Below are 24,784 nucleotides of genomic sequence, written 5' to 3'. Positions count from 1 at the left end.
TGCATTATAGGGTTTGTATGAGGATTGAGTTAGTATGTAGAATTGGGGGCACTTAATGAATAGTTAAATAGGATTGAAATAATTAATCAGTATACCTTAGCCCTTAGCACATGGAAGAGAGAAGGAGAGAGATACAAAGATAAAAGATGATGTAAACTTTGCATATAAGTAAATCTACAAATTGAAAAAGAAAATATTGCCACCAAATTTGGACTTTGGAAATATACTTCTAGTATAATGCTAAAAGCATATTTATTTGAGGTCATCACCCGCTCAGTTCACATTCATTGACCTAGACATTGATACATTAGTTTTTATTTAGCAGATAATGGGTATAAGGTACTATAGTCAGCATCCTGGATATCCTTGAGGTTGAATAATTGTATTCTATCCTCAAGCAGCTTGGATGATAGGAGTTAAAATTACACACATACACACACAGAGAGAAACACTAAAGAAAGAGGTATCTGTTGAGTGTATGGATAGATACAGATACTGTATCTGTGAGTTCAGAGATGGGAGAGATAGTTTCTAACCAGTATAGTTTAGAAAAATAATATAGTCTAGGTAAAGAATTTGACCTGATCCATGAAAGCAGAAGGGATAAACTGTTAATTCAAAGGCTGAGTTTGTCCCCAGGCTAAACTATGCATTGTATTTCAAAGCATCTTCTCTTTTTTAAAAATTATTTTTCAGTATTTAAATATTGGATTTTTAAAAATAAATGTCTGTGTTTTTTGCTTTCATTGAAAAACTGGAAGCTCTGGTGAGACCCTTAACTTTTGTTCCAACACTGCCATAATCACTTGAAGGCAAGTTTTCTTCGTCTGTCCAGGCTGATATAACAAAATATTATAGAATGGGTTGCTTACAAACAGCAGAAATTATTTGTCAGTCCTGGAGACTGGAAAGTCCAAGATCAAGGTGCCAACAGGTTCAGTGTCTGGTGGGTGACCACTTCCTCTGCACAGCTGGCACTGTCTTATCATGACCTCATATGGCAGAAAGGTAAGAGGGGAAGCAAGCTTTCTTGCGACTCCCTTAAGGAATCCCAACCATGAGAGCTTCACTAATTCTATTCCTGAGGGCTCTACCTTCATGACCTCAATTCTAATTACCTACCAAGTGCCCCACCTCCTAATACCATCACATTGTGGGGTAGGATTTCAGCATATTAATTTGGGGAGAGAGCACATAAACATTCAGTCCATAACACAAATAATGATTGCCCCTCTGGGACACCCCTCTTTCCATTGGTATGGTAGCAGGAGTCATATATTTAAATCTGTGAGCCGGATTCCAAACCTGAAGCCACTGGAGAATCATGGTACCCAGAAATTAAATATTCCAGATTTATAGACTGCTAGCTGCGTGATACCTTCCAATCCCAGCCACACTTCTACCTGTTTGGCTATGCTGAGAGGCAAAAATGTACTCAACTAGTGATATGTAACATAATTGAACTTTCCATCTCTCTCTACATATAGATCAGTTGCATTTTGCACTGTTACAAAAGGGACGGGCCATACCTTTCCAGGGTCTGTACAATATTTGTGGGAGGCTTCAGCCCCAAACTAAGAATACCATCTCTGAGCTGTTATCTTTTTCCCTACTTGCCTCTATCTTTATTATAACATGTGTTCTTTTTCTTTTTCCTGTCTTAAATGATGCTAAAATTTCCATAACATGAAATTCTTATTTTAGCCATTTCAAGTATACCTTTCGATGGTGCTAAGTACATTCACATTGCTGTGCAACCATCATCCCTACCCAGCTCCAGAACTCTTTTCATCTTGCAAAACTGAAACTCTGTACCCATGAAGCAATAGCTCCCTATTTTCTCCTCCCCCTAACCCTTGGCAATCACCATTCCACTTTCTGAATCTATGAATGTGATGACCCTAGGAACCTCATATAAATAGAATCATACCATTTTATCCTTTTGTGAGTAGTTTGTTTCACCTAGTATAACATTTTCCAGGTTCAGTCATGTTGCAGCATGGATCAGAATTTCCTTCCCTTTTAAGGCTGAGTAATATTCTACTATATGTGTGAACCACATCGTGTTCACCCATTCATCTGTCAGTGGACACTCGGATTGTTTTCACTTCTTTGGCTACTGTGAACAATGCTGCTGGGAACATGGTTATTCAAATACCTGAGTCTCTACTTTCAATTCTTTTGCACTTATACCCAGAATTGGAATTGCTGGATCATATGGTAATTCTGTTTTCTTTCTTTCTTTCTTTCTTTCTTTCTTTCTTTCTTTCTTTCTTTCAAGGAAACCCCTTACAATATTCCACAGCAGCTGCACCATTTTACATTTCCACCACCAATGCAAAGAGGGTCCAATTTCTTCACTACAGTCATGTGTTCTTTAGGACAGCTCACCTCCCTGAAGCAAAAACTTCCTCCTGTGTGGCAAGTTTGAGGTCTACCTTCCTTAAGTATGGTGTGACCAAAGAAAAATATTAAGATAAGTGTCAGAATAAGATTCAACTTGAAAATTCCATTGGACTAAGGAAAGATCTGTGTAATATAAACTTTTGCTAGGCACGTGGAAAACCCTAATCCCCCTTCTTCCAAGGAGAAGTTTGATCCCTTTAGCTGGAGAGATTTAATAGGTGTTAAAACGATTGAGACTTGAGCTTGAGGAATTACAGATTTTTAATACATAGCATAAAACATCCAACACAGGCATACTTAAAGATTCTATACAACACAGGAGGGAACTGGGATTAAAGAGTCAGCTAAAATAAATCCCTTGCATGGTATTAAAAAGAGGGCTGGGGAACTACTTCCAAGAGATGTGTGCCAAATCATACAGTAAATGGAAATGGGGCTAGAAAGAGTTTCTAGATGTAACTTTAGTCCCCTTGTACTTGCACCAGGGTATCTAAATTTAAGAAGAGGACGTGACTACTCTTGGAGAAGAATAGGTTTGGAGACATCAGCTCAGGAGAGTGTGACAATGGGGAAAGTGGTTCATAAAACTTTACACCAGGTCTGACTACCACCCTAATAGAATCAAGCCTCCTTGAGACAGGCAGTGCAAGTCACACCATATATAGGGATGGGCTTGAGACCAAAACAGTCTAATCTCAGATAAGGTATAGTGGAATCCAACTTCAGAGCAGGGTGCCTAAAATATCAGGATGAGACTCATAGGTGTGCCACTCAGAGAACTTCTTCCAGGGACTTTGTTCAAGTGTTCATGTCCTCATACAGAGAGCGTGAACGCTCTAACGTAGCCTAACCTCACAGAGGTGGGCCTCTAACCTCATTGACAGCTGGTGTCTCACCAATGAGATCCACACAGCAAGCTTCATACCCTGGGCTTATTTATCTCCCTGCTCCAGGAAGAGGAGGAATGATCGTGATTCTACTGCTCTAGCATCCTGACACTTCTTTAGTATGGGTTCAGCTTCCTTTACAGTGCTACGTATTACTGTAATCTTTCTGGGTTGGGATGGCTCAGTGACTGATGGCGCTGCCATGTACTTATCATAGTTAAATCTTTATCTTATCAGTTTTTATTTCTACAGGTTTTAATATAAGTTCGTTTTCCCAAAACGGGATCGGCTCAGCCACCTAATTTAGTTGTAAGATAAAGTACCCTTGCTCAAAGGATCCAATTAGTGTAGTGAACCCTCACAGTACCTATTATTTAACCAAAGAAATTAACCTTTGGAACAAACTGTGTTCTCTTCCATCAGCAGGTCTCTGTGGCGGCCCCCACCCCACACATGTGCTGTGCCTTCAAAGCAGATTAGAGTTGACAACAATTAGTCACATGTCTGAATTTTTGACAGGAACTAGAAATGAACTCCAGTACACAGAAGGTCCAAAATTCATCTCTCTCTTGCCTAAGGTTTTCTTTCCTCAGTATCAGTTATCAGTTTAATATAATATTGTTGACTTAACAATGATGTATTTCAAGCTGAAGGCAGAAATGAATTTTGCATTAATAAATTGTTTTGAGATGGATTCAAAGAGTATTTCATTATATAAGAAGGGCAGCTATAAAACATGTTTGGTGGTCTTTCCATCATTGCTACCTGTGGCCCATTTGTGGAGATGACATTTGTCAGTGTGACAGGGAATATTAAGCAAGTGATAGACAGTTATTAGCTGAAGTCCTGATATATTTACACCATGGGAAAATGCACTTGGTATTTTCTTTCTGGCAACTGGTCTGCTGTTCATAATTTGATGGAAAATTGATTAATCACACATTTAACTCAATGCAAGATCTTCTGCACTGTAATAAATTATGGCCATTAATCAATAAGTACAAAGTAATTCCAAGAGTCTGGAGACATGCTGGTTTCTAATAGAAAAACTTGCACTTAGGCCTTCCTGCCAGTGACCACTTCATCTGAGGTATTTTGCACCTGCCTCAATCCAATTAGATGACATAATTAATGAACCTCAATGCTCTTGATAATTTGTTATACAAAAGAAAGAATGTTTTGGCACATCCATTAAAACCTGATGTACAACACTTTGCAGAAAAGAAAAAAAAAACTGGCAAACCAAAGCCACAGAGGGGCTTATGCTGGGAATCTTGGAGTTCAAGTGTAAATGTGGGAAGTTGCAGTCTTACTTCATGTCGGGTGAAGATTCGGTTGCATTTGTTAAGAGATCCAATGGGGTCTTTTTTTTCCATTAGAAAAGTGAACTCGGCCTGTGTGCAAAGTTTCATGCCATCTTGTTTCTTTTATGACAAATTAAATGGTATGATTAGAATAAGTATTCAGGAAGTATTGTTTCAGAGGCAATCTAATAAATGTTTCCTTGGTTAAGTATCAGTTACAGTTTTACATATCACAGTCATTCTGCACCTGTTTTATGCAGCTAACAATAGGCCTCTCAATAGATTTTAGCGAGAGAAAGCCTGGGAAGATAAAAAGAAAACCAGTTTGCTGCTAATTCTGTCACTTGGAAACGCCAGGAGTAGATTGTGTTTAGAGACTTTGAAAAACAATTAGCTCTGGATTATAGGACTAAAAGGCCTTTCCTAACTGTACCTGGAAAATACTTTGCCCGTTTAATGCCTTCTAAGCTGTCACTGAGCTTGAACTTCAGTCCCAGTGATTAATGAAAAGCTGCAGGGCACAGCTAGAAGCTAAAGTCTCAATTATGAAAAAGCAGTAACTAGTTTAATGTGCTGATGCTTTTATACTTAAAGTGACAGCTATGAAAAATGGCAATATTTCCAATCATGCTTTAATAATTTATCATTCATTTATTGGCATGTCCAATGTGCTTTACTCCCACCGTTCTTTTTCTCTTTCTGGGCTCCTGGTGTTATGACACTGAGGAACACAATGTGGTCTGCTTCCTTAAAAAGCAGACCTTTTTTGGAAGCTCAACCTATATCCATAAAAGCTTATTTCTGTCTTTCTATCTATCAATCAATTGATCAATGTAATTTCTAATTAGTACCACTATATAGCAATTGAGTTTTTGGAGAGGGCATAGTCCAGTGACCCTATTTCCAGGACAAATGGCCACTTTCATTCCTGACAGATAACCTTGAATTATATGCCTGTGGTTATAAGAGAAACTAGACAAGCGTGAATGGAAGAATTGGTTTAAGTCTACCTGTGCTAAGGGGATATCACCCCAGATGTGCAGACAGTGGATAAGTGTACGGGAGTTACAGAGCAGTAAATGAGGCAGAGGGAAGACAGACCACATTTTTGCAGGCAACAGTATTGATAACTTGTAAAATTATATAGTTTTAATTTTACATTTTTAATTTCCACAATAAAATGTTTAGTCAACAGCTGTAATAGTCTAATAGTCTATTAGATTATATTAGACTGTTCAGTGTAGAACATGCGGAACTTAGCATAGAACCTGGGGCAGTCCCTGACGAGTGGACAAAAAAAAAGAAAAGAATAAAGTGAAGCCACACACCTGGGCTGCTTATTTAATTTCAGTTAGGTTTCTGGAGTACTAGCTGAGTGTCCACTGCCCAGTCAAACATAAATGTACGGAATGAGTGAGACTTCAAAGAACTTGCAAACCACAATTTCATTTATAAGTATTTCAAATTCGGTATTTGTATGGATTGGGTGGCATGATAATTTGCACTCTCTTTAAGTGGAATAAAGACCTAGATAAAAATATTTAGTAGTTATTAAATTGCAACTGTCTAAGATTTTGCTGAATTTGGCTTTCAGAAAGAGAATAGATTATTGATATTCATGAAAGACTCATAAATTGTATAGTAATATTTAAAAATTGCCTCATTTTCTGCCTGGAAGTTTTATTTTTCTTCTTAAAATTTTTTCTTCTGCAGCTATACAATATATCTCCCCATTTTAAAGATACATATATATACACATATTTATGATATAATTATATAAAATTATATATGATATATAAAAAGATATATTATTTATTTAAAGATATATAAAGATATTTATACATATATATCATTTCTTAATAAAACAAATTTTCAGAAGTAATTTGGAGAGAAATGGGAAAAACATGCAATTTAAAAATATGTTTCTCATGATCTGATAGGGAACAACATACTTGTTTTCTTTAATTACTATCATCAGTGGTGCTAGGTATCAGGCCTCCAAGGCTTCAGATCCCAAATTGGTAAATGAATATGTCTACAAGTGAGGTCAGAAAACTCAAGTTTCAAAGCAGGTAGCAGTTTTAGTTGTAAGATGTTCAAGGAAACACTTTTAACTAAAATGGGCTTAATGTACTTCCTACTTGTCTGTCCAGGTAGAAGGTCAATTTTGTCCAAGAGAGCAGTGGTACTGCTTGCCAGACCTTATGAGTTTGGTATTTGCTGAGCTGTTAGGATGTTATTTGAGTCCGGTGATAGGAGTGGTCTACATTGTTATTTCTTTTACTTGGCACTGATTCATTGATTACTTTTCTTTTCATTTATTTATTTATTTATTTATTTATTTATTTGACAGAGAGAGAGAGATATCACAAGCAGGTAGAATCAGGCAGAGAGAGGGGGAAGCAGGCTCCCCACCAGATGGAGACCCTGACGCGAGGCTCGATCCCAGGACCCCAAGACCACAACCCCAGCTGAAGGCAGAGGCCCAGCCCACTGAGCCACCCAGGTGCCCCGATTACTTTTCTTTTTGATGTTTTTTTCTCCATGAAAAGTTTAGCTAAGAGAATACAAGCCCGTGTCTAGTCCATCCACCTCCCCTGAGTCTGTACAGAACTGGTTGGACTATCTTTACTATGATCTTGTCAGTGTTTTACATGTACAGCCTCACTCTCAGTCCATCTTTTCATATCTAGGGAGGCTTCTGTGGATTTTCCTTTTTTAAGGACAAATGTCTTCAATCTTATTTAGCTTATCTAATAATTTTCTTTTCAAAATGCTTCAAATTACTTTCCAGGATTATTCTTTAGTTTGAAGCTGATCATTCTCTTTAGGCCTTTATTTTAGTTCAGATCCATTCATTGAGCAAAACATATGTATACACACATATACACACACACATACACACACACAACCTACACTTTTTTCAGTGTAAATAGAATTTAAGTTGTTAAATCAAAGCTATCAAACTTTACCCTCTCTATCTAGTCTTGTCCCCTACAGATTTTAAAGTTAAAAAAATATATATATTTACATTCTTTAAATAGCTACATTGCTTCTCCTTTGAGGAATGGGGAAAAAGAGGAGTTTAAAGCCAATTTCTTGGCGCACAGTGATGGAATAAATATTCCCGGGTGGCAAAAAAACAACCCTACGCCCTTTGGGTGAGGATGACATGATCCCATCATGGAATTTTAGGAAGTTTTGGAATGTTCAATTAAACTCCTCCATCTAGGGTGGTTTCCCCAAAGCTATGGGGGCAACTTGCCCAGATCCTTTTTCCACCAGGTCAGACAAGGTTAAGATGTGGGAGCAGTGCCAGGAGTTGGGCTATTAGGTCCAGCTGTAAGATTTTTATCTTCTGCATCCGTCTTGTGGGGTCACTCTACCCATCCTTTGTTTTGATAGATAGCTCCTAATAATTTTCCTCTGGGGACTATCTAAACAATCATCATAGGCTTCAATTTTAGAACGGTTTTAGCTGACATCACCTCAACATTTTAAGTGGCGTATATATGTGAACTTATGCTCTTCTTTCCATAGAAATAATGTAACAATGATGTTGATGATTGTGATTAGGATCATGACAATTGCTGACATTTATTGAACCCTGTCCAAAACATCTGTATGTATTTAATTTGTTAAATGCCATATTAACTTAATAAAATTTCACCACAATCCTGTAAATTAGTTATTCCTAACCCCCTCATATAAGTGGGGAAACAAAGAGTTTAAATATTAATTTTATTCAACTGGTAAGTGATAGGACTGGGATTTGCATGTAGTTGGTTTTACTCCAGTGTTCACTTTAAATTGTTATGAAATATGTATTCTAATTAGTATGAACAGCTTTCTATTTTATAGCATGGGTAAGACATAGGAGAAAGGAGATCACTACAAAATAGTGGCTGTGATGAGGTCTCTAGCAACTGAAAACTTTATACAAAACCCTTTTTTTATCAGGATGTCTAGCTGACTCAGTTGATAGAGCATGTAACTCTTGATCTTGGGGTTATGAGTTTGAGCCCCATATGGGGCTTACTTAAATAAATAAATAAAATATTTTAAAAAATAAATCAATTTTATTGATTAATTGATTAATAAATATTTATTTTTTAAAAAGTCTTTTTATTGTACTCTCTCCTTTCTACACGTAAACGATTTTGCATTGATTCCTTGTCTCTTGATCATAAATAATAAAGCAGAGAGAGAAAATTCATCAGTTTTATGATGATGTCTCTTAGTACTGGGAAATGCTGCTCTGACTCTCTACTGGCAACGGTGTTTTCATTTTTGTACCATCTTGTATTTCCCCACTCTTTTTTATCCTGTTTTTATCTCATCAAACTATCAAAAGTGCAAGGGAATGCAATTCTTTGGACAGTAGCGGTTTATACCTGTGCAAAATATTACTCTCTTCAGGGTACCCAACAGCTCGAATTTTTCAGCCATATACCAAACTTTCAGAAATTTTCCCATATGCTTGAGCTTTATCTTTCCATTCTTCGTTCTGGTATGGCGTTTTTTCCTCTTGTTTTTATACCTCTGAACGAGATGCTGAATTTCCACAACTCCATATACTTGCACAACAGTGTAGTATGTACACGTAAAAAGGTTTAATCTGTTAGTATTTTTTGAGTATTTTATAGAGTTGTTTCATCAGCCAATTTTACATGTTTCTTTCATAAAAATGTATCATCTTTGCACTTTACCCCATTGTTTTAGTTTATTATATGTGATAAATTTAAGACTTTGGCATCTAAAAAATTATTTTAAATGTTTTATATATCGTGTGCTAAGCTACTATCAAATAGCTATGTCCCTAAAAAATCCTCTATTTTCCAAATGTTGTCTCAAAAATATATTCAGTTGGGAGGAAGGAGTTAGCAAAAATGGAGGTTTCAGAAGGGTGTATTTCCTGGATGATTTAAAATAGTAAGGTAGCTTTTATTATTAAACTAAAATAGTGAATCAGGTAATAAAATCTAGAGACTCTGAGTGAATGTTGAAGTACATTCAGACTGGATCAAATTCTATTGGTTTATAGACCATCAAAACAAAAACTGCCCCACTGCTCACAACTGTTAACCCAAAATGGCCTGCTAAGAAGGCACCTGCTACAATAAAGTAGATGCTTATTCTTGTACTGGGGTGAAACAGCTTAAAAAGAATGTTTTCAGTACTGTTTGCTGATTACACTACATTACAGCCAAGTGTGGTCCATATTGCATGTCTTAATGGATTTAACATTTTAGAAAACAATTATTCAGTGTTGGTTTTCCAGTATTGTCTTAGAGCTGGCCTGTATGACTTTGTAACAGCTGACTGCTACATCTTCAAGAACTTTGAGAACTAGTTGTTAAATGCAGCCATTATCATAGTTAAATGATATACCTACAAATGAATTGGTTAACAAATACTAAAAATTAAACACATCCTACTTATCTGCTACTTTTTACTATTACTTATGTCTTGAGTTTGTTTATGTTTATTGTATTGGTGTGGTAGAAATACTATATAATGGTGGGCTGTTGCACATTTCTTTCCAACTCCACATTCAGTGGTATCCCACTGCTCACTTGAAATTGGTTAAATGTAATAGTATTTGTAATACTGGGGCACCTGGGTGGCTCAGTCGTTAAATGTCTGCCTTCAGCTCAGGTCATGATCCCAGGGCCCTGGGATCCAGCTGCACATCAGGCTGCCGGCTTAGCCTGCTTCTCCCTCTCCCCCTGCCTGCTGCTTGTGCTCTCTCTCTGTCAAATAAATACATAAATAAAATCTGTAAAAAAAAAAAAAAAAGTATTTGCAATGTAGACATCAATGAACTCTACAAAGTAAAGCACCATCCAACCCTCCCACCCCAGCACCTCCTAGAACAGGTTGTTAAACATTGACCAGCACACCATTGGTTTTCATACAAATTGGATTAATATAATGAGATTTTATCTTCATATGAAATTGGTATTTTCAACATTCACAATAAATATTAGTAGAAGATTAGTTGGACTCTATGATAAACATATGTGTTTTTTTTTTAAAGATTTTATTTATTTATTTGACAGAAATCACAAGTAGATGGAGAGGCAGGCAGAGAGAGAGAGAGGGAAGCAGGCTCCCTGCTGAGCAGAGAGCCCGATGTGGGACTCGATCCCAGGACCCTGAGATCATGACCTGAGCCGAAGGCAGCGGCTTAACCCACTGAGCCACCCAGGCGCCCGATAAACATATGTTTTAATTTCAAAATTAGAAACAATGATTAGACTTATTAGATAAACAATACTTTCAATTAACAGGTGGCCAGTCAGCAAATACTGCTGATGTCCCTGGCATTGGCTGCAATGAAGAGCCCATTAGAAACAGCTGAATGTACGTTTCCAATTGTTCTTTATAAAGCTTCTTTAGATATTGCCCATTATATCCCACAAAGAATCCATTCTGGGAAATTTTTCTCAAACCTAAATGCCCAAGAGAATTTGCTTTTCCTTAGCTATTGGGTGGTGTTACCTTAGAGAAGTGGTGACTTTCGAGTTATGTCTTCACCTTTAGTTCTTTATAAGGCTTAGAAACAAATATACAACCCCCTTTAACAATTACCTAAGACCTTCCAATCTGCAATTTTGTGTATCAACTTAAACACAGGCTTTATTATGCTATTCTGTCTTTATTTTCTGTTTTATACTCTATATCTGTTTACAGTGGTTATATAGGAAACTGACTTGACTAGCATCCCATAGGTGGAGATATCTTTTTCCCACAGTCTCATGGATCTACTTAACCTGACATAACCTCACTCTTGGCCACAGGTGACTGGGCTCTGACCTAACCTGGACCACATGAGTCTCTTTGGTTTAGACTTGGGGCAGAGAGAGAGGCAAGCCAATCTTTCTTCAGGGAGTTCTAATAAAATTAAAACGTGGTGCACTTGATGACCTTCTGCTACCTTGTAGCTCAAGAACAAAGGAAGGCAGTTAATAGTGAGAGAGCAGGGTGGAACAGATGCTGGGCAAGACCACAGTTAAACACTTGGGGAATGTGCCGGCCACATTTGGTTTCATGTCCATTTGGTCTTGAGGCAGAGCAGCATTCCTGTCCTTAAATTCTCTGGGCCATTCTTGAATCCTTATAATAAATTCCTTTGTACGTTATTACTTCTTGTTGCTTTCTTTTACTTGCAAGCAAAAGATCCCTGACAACACATTAAATTTTATTCTATTATATATACTTTTGTTAGATAATTCTGTCTACTGGTAATGAGGTAGATGTAAATAAATAAAATATTTATAATCAGTGCTATATTATTCTAATATTTTATATTAACAAAGTTTTCCAAGTGATATTAAGAGAAGTGCCTTAGGAAGACAAACCTAGGTACTTCCTAGTTAAGTAAATGGAAAAATTCTGTATTTGGCTATTTATAATAGAGAGGAAAATGCTTTTGCAATTCTGCTTTGCAACTCAAAAATGTTACTACCACCACCTGAGCCCCTTCTCTCATAGTTTTTCTGCATCCTGGGTTCTAACTTGGTATATTGGTCTATTGCTACTGTAACAAAATTACAGCAAATGCATAAATTTAAACAACACAATGCAGTATTTTATATTTATTTATTTGTTTGTTTGTTCACAATGTAGTATTTTAAAGTTCTGTGAGTCAGAAGTCTGTTATGGATCCCACTAGACTAAAATCAAAGTGTTGGCAAACAGTGTTTCTTTCTGGAAGCTCTAAGGGAGAATCTGTTACCTGTTTATTCAGGTTGTTGGCAAATTCAGTTCATTGATTCCATAGGCCTGAGATCCCAGTTTCCTTTCAAGCTGTCAGCTGAGGAGTGTTCCCGTCTTCTGTAGGACATCTGTATTCATTGGCTCGTGGCTCCCTTCCCTCCATCTTCAAAGTCTACAATGGCAAGTGAGGTCCTTCTTATATCGCATCTCTGTGGCCCACTCTCCTGCCTTTTTCTTCCTTTTTTCAGACTTGTGTGATTAGGTTGAATCCACGTGGTATCTTCCCATCTCAACATCCTTAACCTTGATCACATCAGGAAAACATTTTTCCCCCCGTGCAAGCAACATATTTGCAGGTTCTGGGGATTTGAGCATGGACATCTTTGGATGACCATTATTCTGCCACAGGTGTCACTGAATCTCTACCTTCCCATACACTTGGGTCATGTATGGGTTTCTCAATTTCAGCCATACATATGCATGAATCACATTATACCCGATCCTGGCAATCTACTATTAACATAATGCATCATTTTGGCCAACAAAGCTGATACTAACAGTGTTATGCTTCTTTTATCTGCCCCTCACTCTGATTTTCCATCAGTGGTCATTGGCACTAAAACCCACCCACTCACCCATCCTGGAGCGGGTACTCACAAAACTTGCTAGATCCTTGTGCTTTTTCATCCAGCATCCCTTTCAGATCTATTCCTTCCTCCCCTGCTCTCTCAGCTAATCACCTAATCACCTCTCCCCCGAAGGACTGAAACATACATAATCGTTCTCTCCACCTCATGTTTCTTTTCCAATGCTCTCCAATACATTCCCAGCTATTTGTCTGTATCACAGCTCTTATCACCCCTCTTCTTACTTGGCTAATGGCTCTTTATAAAGAAGGAGAGTTGTTTCTGATCTGAGTCCTATCTATTTGCTTACCCTGATTTTCCTTGTTCCCTTTCTATGCTCTCAATGTACTTACATCCACTTCTTTGAGTTCCCTATCTTACCTGTGCACATATTCTTTCCTTTCCCTCCAAATAGTTTTTTTTCTTCTTTCTCCTTTGGCAACCTTGCCATTCTCTTGATAAATGGCAGTTCACTTGATAAGACTTACTTTAACTGAATTTAAGCCTTCTCTGCACCTCTTGGTGGAGTTGCACATGTCCTTTGAGCTGTCACTGTACTTTCTAGGCATCTCTTTTTAACATTCTTCAGACTGCAAGAGGTATTTTACATTTTAAAAAAATAAAAAAAAAATTTTTGACATGTGCGATTCTCCTTTTGGCTTAGTTACCATGTCCCTTTCACCTTTGTATACCAAAAAAGTCTAGCATAATGTCTTGCACATTGATGATACACAGAAATGCTGACCAAATGGACCTACAGAATAACAAGATATAAAAAATGGGGAGAATACAAACTTCAAATTCAAACCTTTAGCTACTCAATCTGTACTGGTCTGGAAAATAAATAAACCAAAAGTTCAGAATTTCTCAACGGTAGAATTTTAGCGATTGGAAAGATAGAAACTATTCTTTTGCATAGAGTTAAACCCCCAAATGATGGAAAGGTTCCTGAAGATCTTTAAATTACTGCGTAAACAAATTACCGCCAGTAAAGGATTTAGCTATTCACAGGAAGCCCATTTGGTAAGCTTGTTTCAAGATCATTTTTAATGCTTTTTCATTATATCAGTTATAATTAAACTACTTCATATATGTAATTATGTGGCATAGTAATCGAGACAATATATTATGGAACTGTGTAAAACAAGTCCTACAGATTTGTACTTCTTCCGGGCTCTGTTAGTACTTAATCTGTTTCTGGCCACCCACTGAGCTGGCCTGGAAGAAGCTGCCTTTTGATCTCTTTTATGAAATGACCTTTGAGGGCAAAAATAGATGAGAATACATCTTAAAAGGTTTGTTATAAATATTCTGTTTGGCATCATGTATCTTTCCAAAATGCCAGAATAAAACACTTAACTAAAAAGGGTAACTTTAATGTCTTAGACAAATAAGGCCTAGCCCACCATTACAGTCTGCTTATAATGTGTGCTGGTCAACAAATTTGCCACAGAGCATCCCCCACCCCTGTCCCCCAATTCCCTTGTTGAGGCCAGTGGCAAGCAAGGGTGAAGAAATTCCTTCTGCACTTGCTTACAATACCAGAGCGGGTCTTTTATTATTTTTTTTTTTTTTTTTTTTTTTCTTTTTTTTAAAGCCCTACCTCTTCAGGCTTTAAAAGATTTTTTTTTTTTTAAATTTTTTATTTTTATAAACATATATTTTTATCCCCAGGGGTACAGGTCTGTGAATCACCAGGTTTACACACTTCACAGCACTCACCAAATCACATACCCTCCCCAATGTCCATAATCCCACCCCCTTCTCCCAAACCCCCTCCCCCCAGCAACCCACAATAGCCAAACTATGGGTCTTTTATTATTTTAGCCTCCCTTTTGCCCTGTAATCCTCAGTCTTCACAGTTTGTGTAACCAGCCAATGCTCCCATCTGTCATTAGGAGCAACATATGTACTCAGAAGGGAGGAACAGTTCATATTAACGATGCCAACCTGGTCTGCCCTTCTTTAGTCAGAAAAGGCTTATTTAAAGTCTATGTAAAGGCTGCAGGTGGAAACAGCTTATGATAGCCAAATGTAATGGGTTCTGAGACTATTAAAATCTATTTTTTATTAAGACCAGATATAAGAACAGTGACTGTGATGAAACAGTGTTGGATTTCTCTTGGGGAAAAAGGATGTAAGGAGGATTGATTGTTTCTTTCAGTGATTTAAATCTCGGAATCAGAGTGGCCAGCCCACCCTCCATCACTTATTTACTTGTTCCACAAATACTAACTGATGGCCTACTATGTGTGAGGCACAAGTGGGTAGAAATAGAACAAAGGTCTAGAAGTCTCCACACTGACTTATGCTTTGTATTCTCACTGGTAGAGGTCGAAGTTTCTATAATTTCCATCAACCATGCATAACTATTGAATTTTCCTCACCTGTGTTTTTTCATCTTTAACTTCTAGCATTGGTTTCTATTTTAGTTTATTTTTGACCAGACTATTAATTTTGTTGAAGAGAGGACTACAAAATATGTATTCTTGATAGGACCATCTCAGAGAAAGCTCCTTTCCTGATGGCCTTGCAGAAAGAACTGAGTAACACCTGGCTAAACGGGAGAGTCCAAAGAAATTGTGTAGGGATGTTCATGCTGGGGTAATCTGCTCATTCAGAATATGGGACATAAATGAAAGAAGGAATTCTAAAGTAGAATGCAGATTTATAGAAATACTAAAGAGAAATGTAACAACTGGTCCAAGAAAAGATGACAGCAACTCCTGCGAAAGTCACACACATACACAAACCTCTCTCTCTCTCTCTTGAGAAAATATACCGGGGAGGAAGGCTTATGTGATTGGTTGTAGGATGGAACAACAAATTAGCCTGCAGAAGAAATGAAAATAGAGAACAAGAGGGAAGAATTTGAGAATGTAAAACTCTATGAGATAAATATAAAAATAAAGATACAAATTCCTATTTTTTTTTTAAAAAGTAAGCATTTCAACTCTAAAGTATCTCTCCATAGAATGTAGTAATTAAGATAGTTATTTGGCCTCTCTAAAAAGGGCCTTATAATTTCTTTTTAAAACAATCACACACATACACATACATATACAAAAGAAGCAAATTTGTAGAAATCTTACTTAAAATTTACTTCATGCTTTTATTTTAGACGAATAAATGATAGTTTGCCAACTTCTGTAATGTTAGATTTAATATGTATAAGAATTTTGGAGACTTTAAAATGTTATAAATTTTAACTTGTAATAGTATATTGAAAATTTTGAAAAAAGAGGAAATAATTACTTATGATCTTAATCTGCTAACTCAATAAAAATGGCATAAATGTTAATGTTAACCTAAATTCATTTATCTTTAACATTATTGACACATTATTTATTGAGTACCTATTAAATATAAGAGACCTCATCCGTATGTTATTATTCTATCATATGTATGTTTACGTATGGCCGAATGATTTGTGTTACCTACAAAAGTTAAACATGTATCCGAACTTTAATTTCTTGTGTCAGTAATCATATATTCCATAGAAGATTGAAGTTGGCTTCCAAGCATTTATTTATTTATTCAATGTGGTTAAGAGGTGGAAAGAAAAGGGAAGAGCAGAAAGTTAATGAAAATCAGCACAGGCTATTTACAACCCATTATTCAGTTTCCCAGCAACAACCATTGCTAGCATTTTAGTATATATTCTTTTTTTAAATGAACATGCATATTTATATATTTGTACTTTTGATAAAAAGCCCACACTATACCATGTGTGCTGTTTGATCATTTGTTTTCTACTTACTGCGTAGTAAAAATCCTTCAATGTTGGCCAATAAAGTAATGGCTGAATATGTTCCATATTTTCAAATGTATCCTAATTAGCAAAGTATTGGTGAACATTGCATTGTTACCATTTTTTTCTTCTCTCTCACCATCATCTTCTGTATACACCCAAATGCATTCTTAGGGAGCAGGGTAAATATTATGCATGGTTAGTTTTCTGTTTTGTTTTATCTTACATATTGTTCACAGTTTCTCAAAAGATTGTACTCATGAGCAACATAGGAGAGTTCTGTTTTCCCAAACAATGAACAATAAGTTATTTCCATTATTTTTAACATTGTCAATCTGATGTTGGAAAAAAAATGAAAATTTCTAATCTGTATTTTTAACTAGTGGAAAGGTTGAACTTTTTTTCTTCAGATATTTATTGGCCCGTTATAGTCCTTCTTTTGTATAGTCTCTTCAATTCAAATTTCTTTTTTTCTACTGAGGTGTTTCTCTAGTTTTTGTTGATCTGTGAGAAACTTTATATATGAGCAATTCTGCCTTTCTCATATATTTCAAATGCCACTTCCCAGTTCCACATACAAACAAAAAATTTTAAATCTCTGTTATTCAGTGAACAACGAAGTCCAACTACAGGGAAGGTCTTATTTTTCACTTTAAAGTCAAGGGGAAGGAAAAAAAGTCAGAGCAGCTGTTTCTGCATTCTCTTTTAAAATAGATTTCTAGGGGCTCCTGGGTGGCTCAGTTGTTGGGGGTCTGCCTTCAACTCAGGTCCTGGGATTGAGCCCCACATTGGACTCCCCATTCAATGGGAAGTCTACTTCTTCCTCTCCCACTCCCCCTGTTTGTATTCCCTCTCTCGCTGTGTCTTTCTGTCAAAAAAATGAAAGGTCTTTAAAAAATTTCTTAAAAAAGATAAAATAAAATAGATTTCTATGACAATTTGACTTATTTCCTAGATGAATTACCCATTTGAGGATGCTTGAAGCCCAGTATTAGCTTAATTACTTATTGCCATTGTTAAATAATAAGCTGTTTAAATGATTGGATATTTGAAAAGAATTACAGAAACAAGGGATATAACCATAATAATTGGAATTCAATCACAGAAAGACTGAATTTTCCACCTCATACATGACTGATTTGATTCTGGATACAGAATGAAAATCTTGACCCTTGGAGATCAACCCACAGGTAGAAATGGCTACCAGTTGTCCTTTTCCCAGGACACCAATAATCTATATCAATCAGATCGTTGACGACTGTGTGGTTCCTGTGCAAGATTTTATTTTATTTCTTTCAATGAACAGAGTCATTCCATTCTGTTTTTATTTGCTGACAGCAGAAAATATGTCTACAGTTCATTCACATAATGAATGGGGTGGGAAATTAATTCTATGGGGACTGAGATTGTTTGGTTTGTCATGAGACATACTCGACATTTACTGCTTTTTCCCTTTTGTGCTATTCCAGTACACTGTAGCAAGATTGTGCCATAAATCCGAAAGCATGTTTTGCAAAGTTCATATCTGCATTTGCTACCTTTAATATTAATAGAAGTGTATCTTTAAAGTGAGTCAATTGAGAAAGTGGCTGAAACTATAGTTTATAAAAGAAGATTAGTGGGTTTAATATGCACTGGAGAGTAAAAGAAAAATCTTATTACTGTATGAAGAAATTACCTCATAAAGAAGCTAATACAGCAGGCTAGGGAATAATTTTTAACAAGGTTTTTATGATGCACAAGTGTAGGCAAGTTAATGAACTTATCTTTCTAGTTATTTTCAGATTGTAACGATGCTCTCCTTTTCTAGTTCTTGTGCTTTAAAAAGTAAAATACATTTAATCACCCACAATAAAACTAATTCATTACTTTAATAAATCAAGTACAATCTTATACTGTACACTTAAATGTCTTTGCAATAATGCCGGAAACTAGATCAGGTGCTGATGTTTAGCATGGAATAGAGCAAAAGGTAACCATGGCGCTTATTCATTATTTAAATTAGTGTCAGCTATTGGAAGCAGGAAGTGGAGACAAAAGAATTAGAAAATACTTCGCTTTAATAATCACACGCCTCTTTGCATCATGACCATTTAGTCTTTAAAATTCGCATAAACAATTCTGAAGAGTTATGCATTCCACAGAAAAATAACTTGGGCCAAGGGTGAGGGGGAGAGGCTTAGTAAATCTGGGATGTCTGTCTGCCAACACCTTGCATGGGACACTTAGGGATTATTTAGGAAGCGCATGTTGGCATTTTTCTGCTCAAAGACAAAAAGAAAAGTACAGAATTCTCATACCAGTTGTTGAGAAGATTTCTAAACTGACAATGTGATGAATTTATGAAAATAAAGTGAAAGAAAAGGTAAAGGCATAAAGCAGTGCTCAGAAAAAGAAATCCCTTTGTAATATCTAACCTAAATCAGAATTATAACAAGTTTACCTCCTATTACTCCAAATTATGGTATAAAGAGAACACACACAGACACACACATATTTTAATTTAAACTTTTTTTTCAATATTAGAATATCAGAGAAAATAATCTGAATTAAAATGACCCTTGTAAAATCCCAGATATGTACCACATTAGAACTGGTAAAGACTTAGATAAAATTCTTTGAGAAAGTGGGTACCCACTCTCTCCTGATTCTATCAGCCTGATGACATAACCTTTTAGGGTTCTTGTGCCCTTACAGCCAAACACTGGTTGCTGGGGTTCCTTGTGGTAGCAGTGCTGAATGTCACTGTCAGACATTTCTTACCTCCTTTTATTCTCCGTTTGTCTCCCAATCAATACATTTCTGTCTTTTATTACTACTCCCTTGGCATTTTCTCTGCTAAATCGCATTTCCTCATACTGAGTTTAACTAATTCATGCTGAAGTGCTAGCCAGATGATAGATTTCCATTTACAGATAGTAAACTGCCTATTTCCTCATAGCTCCCTTGTATGATGCTGATCATAATAAGGTCAGGCATGGTTGCAGGCTGGTGGTGAGCCATATTTTCATCAGTGTTATTTAAGATGTCCATAAATTACCCCATTCATGTAGCTGCCTACTCTGAGTTTTTGTGAAGTTGACTTTGTCTGGCAATTAATGTTAGATAATAACAAAATAGACTCATGAGTAAAAAGGTGTTCATTCCACACAAAGTAATTTACAAAACACTTCATATAGTTGATTATGTATTCCCAAAACATATTGTATGTGTCTGTGTCTGGAATAAACACAGGCAGGGCAAGAATAAACACACCTAAGAATTGACTGTATGTGTTCTGTCTAAGTATTGTTTTCTAAATTGCAGAAAGTTAGATCCCTTAAGTGATATCTAAATGCTGCCATCCCAACAAACCCAGTTTTCAAAGATAATAAGCTAATACAGTGGTAGAGTTCTCGATGCCAAACTATTTTGGTTATGATGAAAGAAGTATACACTGTTGTATTTCTCCATTTTGAGGAGTTTTATTCCCAAATTAATTCTTGGTTGTTGTGAAGAGTTTGATAGACTACATGTGCCTCCTCCCAAGATATTGGCAGATCAGTCACTGATGGGGAAAGTGTCACAACAACCCAGAAGGCAGTCTGGAATGCTTGCTCTCAGTCTGGAAATTTGGTTGGATTATTGGATAGAGTCCCTTAGTCAGTACTGAACTGAGCTCTTCACATATAATGACCATCTTTGTGCTTCTAACCATTCATTTGTCTCATCTCTGTGTCTCTTCAGGTCCCTCCTCTGTAAATCTTTAAGACCACTGTCCTTGTTGTTGTTCTTGTGTTCTAAAGGGACGGATACCTCTGGGATGTTCTTTCTCCTAACGCAGACCCAGATAATCCCTCATAAGAGATCAGATGTTTACAATGGTACAGTGGGAATCAACTTGTTCTCCTTCCAGCAATATGAGTCCTTATTTCTGCATGCTTGCACCCAGAGTAGATATTATCATTCAAGAGTATTTTTGATAATTTGATAAGCATAAGCTTAGTATCAGGAAGAGTACTCATCAAAACTCAGGATAAGAAAAGACTCTCAGAAAACGGACTAGGATGTCGTATGATGAATTACAAGAGGGGAAACAATCTTTCTAAGGAACAATTTTACATTTTTTTTTAAAGATTTTATTCATTTATTTGACAGAGAGAGAGATCACAAGTAGGCAGAGAGGCAGGTAGAGAGAGAGAGAGGAGGAAGCAGGCTCCCTGCTGAGCAGAGAGCCCGATGCGGGACTCGATCCCAGGATCCTGAGATCATGACCTGAGCTGAAGGCAGCGGCTTAACCCACTGAGCCACCCAGGCGCCCACAATTTTACATTTTATTCTCTTGAGTGACCTCTTTATACTGTGGTAGACCCACAAGATTCCTTATTTCTTTATGTGGCAAAAAAAACTCAATATGATCATTTCAATGTATTGGCTCTCTAGTCATTAAAAAAATTTCTATGGTCACATTCTGGCCTTAAAATTAACCAATTGGTTTTGAGAACTCCCTTTTTGTATATGCCCTTTCCTTAGACAGTGGAATCATCAGAGGCCTGGATTTTTTGTTGTTCTTACTTTTCCAGGTGATGTTCCAATGGTCAGTCAATTTAAAAACTGGTCTTGAGTACAAGGACTGTGGTGTAAGGACTGTGGTCAGCTAAGATTTTCTCTAGTGGTTGTCCACAAAGACAGCAAAAATCTCAGAGGTTGTCTACTTGCAATATTGGCCTTCTAGGCCCTGCACGCAGGCATATGTTGTATTTTTGCTGGGAGTGAAGGTGAGGCCGTAGTGAGCAAAGGTGAATAAATGAGTGTGAAAATGAAAGATTCAATACCAAGTGTTTGTCATTACTTTGAAATATCAGAAAAAAATAATAAGCAAAAAATTCATCCATGATGTTTCCCCATTCTTTGGAAATGTGACTTTTAACAGATTCCATAGCTTCTTCATCTAGTCCTGCTTAACAAATATGTCACATCTGCCCTCTGCTTCCAGGTCCATGACAGTCTCTTTGTCATAACGCTCAGTTAGGAGACTGCTGAGCGTATCGGCTCGTGCACATGTGGTATAGGTTACCTATCTTGTTTCTGTTAATGTATTCCACATGCCCCTGGCCCGTTTTATGAAATCGTTTCCTTTATCTATTCTATTTGTCTCTATTTCCTACTGTTCTAAATACAGCCATTCTCTTTCATGTTATTTGCCACTGAGAATATTTAATATAATGGTCTTTCATTCATAAATTTACTTTACATATAAATAATGATGCTTTCAATATAGTTCAGGACCACAGAGGGCTAATTCTCCCTAAACCATATGGTATCAATATTTAACTTTAAATATAGGCTTTAAAGACAGGTATTCAATTGGCAGGGAAAACTGTTTAAAATCTGTTACTCATATAGACATCAAGTAGCATCACTCGTTCTCATTTGCTATTAGCTGTTTGTTATTTGGAACACCTTTTACATGGATAATCAACCATGTAAGAACTACAGAGCATTTTACAAGTACATTTATTAAAGCAGATTTGCCTAGAGTGTCTCTGGGCAGAAGGCAAATGGACGGTGGATGTATTTATTTGTTTTCTAAAGATTTTATTTGTTTATTTTATAGAGAAAGAGAGAGGAAGAGGAAGAGCAGAGAAAGAGGGAGAAGTGGACTCCCAGCAGGAATTCTGACATGCAGCTTGATCCCAGAACCCTGGGATCATGACCTGAGCTGAAGACACACTCTTAACAGACTGAGCCACCCAGGCGCCCCAGGTGGATGTATTTATATACAAACATGGATACACCCGCCCTTGACTGAAATACAGACTGGAGCGCACCTCTCCTCTAAACAATGATCATGCTAATCTGAATTCTCTCCAGGTTCGTGATCCAGCCTGCAACATAACGTCAGGAGGGAAAGAGGAGGGACTACACACACTCCTTCCACACCCTTTGGAACTCGGAGGTGGATATCTAATGAGGGCCAAGGATCACTCAGCCAGAGCTGTCAGCTTCTGTGGTCACTGAGGGAGGCAGCTTTCCAAGCGGCTTTCAATACCACTGAGAAATCTGCCATAGAAGATGCAGCTGGAGAGAATTCACTGGTGAGCCTTGCGGGGCTCAGGACTAGTCATGCAAATGTGTCTGCATTTCTCTCTTTGTCTCCAATTACCAGGGAATCCTTGCTCCCTTTCCACTCCCTGTGACCCACAGTATGGCACAGAAAGAGGTTCTGGCCTAGGAATTAGACAAGGCCCAGGGGTAGCCTTGGATCTGCTGTGAACTAGAGGCAACTCACTTCACTCTCATTTTCCACAACAGCGACATGGACAATGATCTTGCCTTATCTGTAAGGTATTATGGGGATGCAATTAGATAATGGGCGTACAAATATTTCAGAAGTTTAAATGTCTTTCAACTTTGTGCATTTCTCTATTTACATTTTTCTGCAATACCTATATATTACATTTTTAGTAAAAGAAAGAACCAATACATCCTATTTTTTTAAGTTATGCATGTATATGGCATGAACAGGTTCTAGAGAATGTTTCTAGAGAATGTTTCCTGGGATATTAAAATAACAATAATTAACAGGAGCAACTATTGCAACTATTGAAACCTGGTTGCAAATATACACAGAATAGATGTCCAGCATGAGAGGAGTTTATTTTTAATTTAAAAATTTTAAAAAAGGAAATTAAGCGGTGCAAATATATACTTTCTAAATCCTAACTATACACTCAAAGCAATCCAAAATAAAAACAGCATTAGCTTATCATACAGATGCTTGCCTATCTCCTCACCCCAGTGTTATGGAGGAATGAGATCATCAGGAATTTGGGAGCCTCATACGAGGTCCTCCTATGTATGGATGAGCTTTTTACCAAATAGCATCACAAGATCCTGCAACCCCTGTAATTTGGGGACTCCTTGTATAGTTCTCATTTAGGCCTGTAAAGTGAGAAAGGACAGAAAGTAGGCACAGTCTCTTCCCAGAATTTGCTTTCCAGAACTCCCCATAGTTAATACCCTTCATTAGCTATTCCCCAGCCCTCTCCTGGCCACCACAACATCAGTCCTTTCCTTAAGTAGTTCGTGAGATGGTTCTATTTGTGTATCTTGCCTTCGTTGCACTCAACACTTCCAAAATCACATGGCTATCACATCTGGAAATGACATCCTCATATTCGTCTAAGTGGAGACACTTGAAAAATAATTATTGGCATCCTAAAGAGAAATGATAGGAAACTTGCAGCTACTGGAAAGCACACATAGGAGGAGAAAGAACCTGTCAGTCCCTGGCCAAACATGAATCTATTTAAGTGGCATGTTGGTTACATTTCTAGGGATATGTTAAATTGGCCTTAAGTAACCAGGTCATAAGGTTAGTAGAGGCCAGTGTTAGCTGGGGAAGAGTTTTGAATCCCCTGAAGTGTTAATCTCCTCCCTCTTCTCCAAAGGCAGTCAGTAAAGGTGCCTGTGTAGTCTTGGTTATTCAATACACTTCATTTGTTATAAATATTGATACTACTATTACTACTAAAATAAATCTTATTAATTGGGGAGCTGTATTCAATTTCACTTATTCCATTGTCTCTACGTACGCTGCCTTAGTGCTGCCATTCTACCACCAGAGTGGAAGTGTCAAGGGTATGCATGAATCTGGAAGACATATAGTATTTAGTTTTTTTGTTGTTGGCAGTTTTGGCAAATGGTAGATTTGTAAGAAGATGAGGAAATAAATAGCAAGTGTAACTTGAGAAGACACTGGATGAATTCCTGTGAAACTGGGTATTGGCTATATCATTAAAAAAGGGAGAGCATCTGAAAATTATAAACTATTATTTTTGCTTTTTCTAGATATAAGGCTTCACTCTGGTTAGTTATGCATCCGTCTGCCTGGGACTGAGTATGTGTACAGATTAGGTAGTTTCAAGAAGGCACTCAAATAGAAGAAACAAATGCAAAGTAGATTATGCATCAAGATAATAGCTTCATAAACCAGCTATTGCCTTGAAAGAGGATTTTCCAAATTCTTTACTCTCTCCTTTAACATATCAAAAGCTCACCACTGAGCTCCTGAAATAGCTATGGTTTGGACAACTTAGAGAAGAC

The 24,784-nt window shown here is 37.0% G+C and overlaps 1 long non-coding RNA gene across 3 annotated transcripts in view; it reads left to right on the top strand.

The window, feature by feature from the left end:
- The window catches only part of LOC132012149 (uncharacterized), a 248,871-nt gene that overhangs the window by 218,032 nt on the left and 6,055 nt on the right, over positions 1–24,784 (top strand). For 2 of the 3 annotated variants that reach the window (XR_009402539.1, XR_009402538.1), the window contains exon 3: positions 22,293–23,023. This is a non-coding gene — a long non-coding RNA (uncharacterized LOC132012149). The remainder of the gene's footprint in view (positions 1–22,292; positions 23,024–24,784) is intronic. The other variant, XR_009402540.1, reaches the window with a different exon arrangement.

Source organism: Mustela nigripes, chromosome 2, assembly GCF_022355385.1.
Source record: "Mustela nigripes isolate SB6536 chromosome 2, MUSNIG.SB6536, whole genome shotgun sequence".
Classification (NCBI taxonomy): Eukaryota; Metazoa; Chordata; class Mammalia; order Carnivora; family Mustelidae; genus Mustela; species Mustela nigripes.
Note: the sequence above shows the minus strand (reverse complement) of the source record. Positions and strands in the feature narration are given on the sequence as shown.